This window comes from Monodelphis domestica, chromosome 6 (genome assembly GCF_027887165.1).
Source record: "Monodelphis domestica isolate mMonDom1 chromosome 6, mMonDom1.pri, whole genome shotgun sequence".
Classification (NCBI taxonomy): Eukaryota; Metazoa; Chordata; class Mammalia; order Didelphimorphia; family Didelphidae; genus Monodelphis; species Monodelphis domestica.
In genome coordinates this window covers 138,731,599-138,736,146 of record NC_077232.1, presented here as the reverse complement: position 1 = coordinate 138,736,146, position 4,548 = coordinate 138,731,599, and the positions used below count along the sequence as shown (strand labels likewise).

Genomic DNA, 4,548 nt, shown 5'->3' with positions numbered 1-4,548 from the left:
TCTGCTGTAAAATCAGGGGATTAGATTATCTGATATTTGAGGACTCTTCTAGCTCTATAACTATGATACTATGCTCATTTAAAGAGAAAACGCTTTTGGGCAGAGGGCAATTGAAGACTGAGGAGGGAACAAAAGCAAAAAAGAGTATCTGTAAAAGAAATCTAAATTTAAATTCCAGGCCTCCAAAAGAAATCCTGTGAAAGGTCTTCATTTCTGAAAGATCATTTCCCTGAAGAATTCCATAACTAAGAGCCTTAGGCCCTTTGGAGTCCCACAAAGGTAATTAGTTATCTATAAAACCTGACTGCTCTCCCAATCTAGCCTCTAAACATTTGCCCCTTTATTAAGCTGGTTATTCCCTTTCTCAAACTTAGCTAAAATAGAGGGTTGCTGTTGTTCAGTTGTCTTTCCTGTTCAACCCTTTGTGGTCCCATCTGGAGTTTTCTTGGCAGAGATACTGGAGTGGTTTGCCTATTCCTTCTCCAGCTCATTTTCTATATGAGGAAACTGAGGCCAACAAGGTTAAATGACTTTCCCAAGGTCACAGAGGTAATAAATGTCTGAAACCAGATTCTAGCTGAGGAAAATGAGTCTTCCTGATTTCAGGATTGATGTTATATCCACTGTGCCACCTAGCACAGAAATAAGGGTTACAGATTTATAAATGTTAAACTTTAAAGAAATCATCTAGTCCAACCCCATCATTTTAAAGATAAAGAAACTAAAGCCCAGAGAAATTAAATAATTAAATTAACTAACTTGCTCAAGGTCCTACAGGTAGAAAGAAATAGAATCAGAACCTGAATCATGATCCCCAAACTCAAAAAAGAGGAAGAAGGTATCCTAACCCCCATTTTAATCTTCTTTTCTCCTTCTGTGTCACAAGGGAAAAGGCAGAAATAATGATAAGGAAGAAGGAAAAAGTGATAAACTAAGGCAAAGGCCAAAATTCAGAATCTGAGGGAGGGTTCTTTGTCAGAAGAAATAATCAGAAAAGTAAGACTTTTCATTGAATCAAAGGCCATCTAAAAACATTTTCCTTTCTTCAGGCCAACCTGTTTTTAAGTAAAGATGCCTGATCCCATCTTCCTTTTCTTTTTTTTTACTATCGATATTAAATCTTTATTATGAAATAATTTGCACAGTTACCAGTTTAATTACAAAAAAAAAAAACAACTTGAAAAGCTTCATAAAATCAGTAAGTTTAAAAGGTGGCCTTATTGAATATCATATAAACATCAGTTTTCAGGCATGATTTAGATTTCAAGGAAAAGTATCATTTGTTTTGATACAAATAATCTACAAAACAATATGATATAAATATTTCAAAAATACAATAATCTTGTTGTAGTTTGCACATTACTTTTCATAATCTCTTAAACTAAAGTAAAAAAAAGGAAAAAATGTTAAAGTTCATTTCCGTTAACACATTTCTGTTGTTGACGCCTGGTTTTTCATAAGGCCTCCAGCTGCTTGGCACATAACCACCTCTCTCTTGACAGCGTTGTCTGCCCTGCACTGAGAGACAAGAACCTAGCTACCACGAGCAGTCAATGGAGGTCAACGGCCATGATGCTCTGTGGGTCACTCTTGTGCATCTCCACAAAGTCAACTTCAACAACCTTGGTGACCTATTGGAGATGCTGTAGTCCAACAATCGCAGTAGGCATGGAATTTATTCAGGACTGAAGAATGGAGCCGAGGAGGCTGCTCATATATTCATCCATATTTGGCGGAATGATCTGTGGTTGCAAGTGGACCTGGCAGTCTGACGGTAGGAGTGATCTGCGCTCTGAAGTGATAAGTAGATTAATATTGAAGGGGAATTCCATCTGGTAGTAACTAAAGTAATAATCCGCCTTTTGCCAAGTAATTAGGTTGCCTAGTGCTGTTACATTATGGACTCCTGGGGTGTCAAGCTGTCCTTGCTCAAGAAGAGTCTCATCTATCACAACGGAAGTATTAGACAGTTGCAAAATTCTACTGACTAAGCGATTGACTGTCTAATCCTTCTGAGGAATTAATTTCAAGAGGTTCATATTCTCTATTGTCATGTGCAGACAAAAAGAAGCTGGAACAAGTTGTAGAATAATTTGATATATGTGTTCTGTGAAGGTACTCTTTTGAGGGCAACCACTCAAATTAACTGAATTGTCCTCGAGGAAGAACATCTCTCCTTGTGTACACAGTGGAGATGAGATGCAATATATGGTATTCAGCAGCCAAGCTATCTCCCAAAAGGGCATGGGTTAGGAATCCAAGAAGTTCTGCTCTAATAGGAGATGATTGTGACATGAAAACTGAAGTAAAGCTTTTGCTATCCTCAAGAGAAGCAGGTAGCAGTGGATTGATGTGCTGCAATATTTGTGCTAAAATCACATGAATTCTTGGAACTAATGAAGGGGGCGGGATCTATGTACTCCTTGTTCTTCTAGAGTATCCATACATTCCAGGGGATCCAGCACCGATGAGTCCCTTTCTTCATTAGTCATTATGCTCAGCACTGGATCCACAGACAAAATGCCATAAACCTCAAGAATATCATTCACTTTGAAACAATCCCAATTTTCATGAACCTTTACAAGTCATGCAGGGCCTTTCTCTCCTGGCAGTGGAAAATTGAGATCAAGGGGAGGGGTGCAGTTTGGGAAGTTCAAGTGTTGCCCAGCAGAAACCTCGGTTTCTAAAGGTTTGGGCTCTTCATACCCATGAAGATCACCAACCTTCCCCGGATGTCTTAAACTTGCATGCTGATCTTTCTATTTGAATGGATGTAGGTCCATATCTTCATCGTCTCCATAACTTCTCTTGTGACGACTTGGAGTGTAGGATTTTGTGGGGCTAACAGGAGCTTGACTTGCATTGACTTATGCTTCTTTTACCCAGGTCGATTCCCCAGGCACTGGGACACAATAGAAAGTCTGTCGTTCTAAAGTAGTGGCCTGTGCAGAGTTCAGATCAGCTTCTTGTTGAGGCCCACATTCTGCAATATCTCTGTATTTTCCAAAATGTCGAACACGTCCTTTTGTATTTGGGTCAACTGTTTCATAGGCTCCCATGTAAAATTCCGGGTCAAACATACCCTGAACCATGCAGTGGAATTTCACCAAACTGTTCGGTTTCAGATAATGAAGAGGGACCTCATTTAATGATGGTACCCAGTTAGTAGCATTATTTTCTTTTAGCTTTTCTTTAAAATATTCAGTTACTTTCTTCTCCCAGTTAGAATTTAATCCATTGTGGGCAAACAAGCCCTGCACTCTGCCGAGCAGGTGGTTTAGCCAGTCGTCCCCGCAGGGCATCTTGCCGAGGGGGGCACGGACCAGCTGCCCCAGCCAGGCTCCCGAAAAGGCGATGGCTGGTGGAGGAAACAATCGCACTGCCTTCGTTCCTGGTTCCCTGCCTCCCTCGCTCCCTGCCTCGGGTCGGTGACAGCGGCGGCTTCCTCTTCCTCCTCAGAGATCCTCTTCTTTTGAGCCCCCTGCCGCTCCCTCTTTCGCTCACACCTACGCCAAGCAAGCCAAAGCGGTCACCTAGCGTCACAGTCCGGCCTCGGGTTCGCTCCACTCCCGGCAGGAACAACTTTGGCAGCAGCAGAGCCGATTGAAGGGGAAGCGCAAGAAGCCCACCCAGCCCTGCTCCTTACTCAACACTATTGATCCCACCTTCCTTATTTAAAAAAAAAAAAAAAACCTCTAGTAAGGCAGAGCCAAGATGGTGGAGTTAAATACAGTTAATCCCTACTTGAAAACATCTTCCAGTGAATCTAGAAAATATGCCAAACAACCTTGACCAGGACATTTGAGGAGGGGAGAGGAGAAATCAGTCATTTTTCTGCCCAGATCAATCTTGGGAGATAGGGAAGTTTGCAGAAACAAAGGATGGATCCACACCAGAACTAGCTGTGTGGAGAATTCTTCCATTGTAAGGAGATGTACATCAGGGCAAGAAGCCCCAGATCCACCATAAAGGGGACTAAACTTGTACAAGGTGCAGAAATAGGTGCAAATGGGCAGCTCTGTTGTTCTTATTGCCTAATCATAGTCAGAGATCCAGGACTATTTAAGAAGGGAACTAGAGAGTAGTGTTGGCCCAAGATGAAGTGGTCCCTAGTCTGTGTACAAAACAAGGAATAAGATCAGAAACAAATCGCAGCTGTGTGGTTATAACCCCAGGAATAAAGCAGGGTCCCAGTTCTAATTTCTAGCCCAGTCTGAAGTATATAGAAGAGTGAACTTGCCATTCTGTCTCTCTGACCCAGTAGTTTTCCAGCTAACTGATTGTGACTAAGTATAGCAACATTCTACTAGGACTCTAATCAGGCCTAGAGCACAAGGGTGTTGCTCAGATCCAAACCCAGCTCAGAAACTTGTAGAGGCTGGACCAGCAAGTAAGCATTCAGATTAAAAAAAAAAAAAGAGGAAGAGGGCATCCATCCTAAGTTGCATTCCAGTCTTCTTTTCTCCTTCTCTGTCATAAGGGAAGAGGCAGAAATAAGGATAAGAAAGGGGGGTGGGGGAATAAACTAAGGCAGAGGCTAGAATTCAG

The 4,548-nt window shown here is 41.8% G+C and overlaps 1 pseudogene; it reads right to left on the bottom strand.

Moving 5' to 3' along the window:
* Window positions 1-1,406: 1,406 nt before the first annotated feature.
* On the bottom strand, window positions 1,407-3,331 carry LOC100013671 (mini-chromosome maintenance complex-binding protein-like; annotated as a pseudogene).
* Window positions 3,332-4,548: the final 1,217 nt, after the last annotated feature.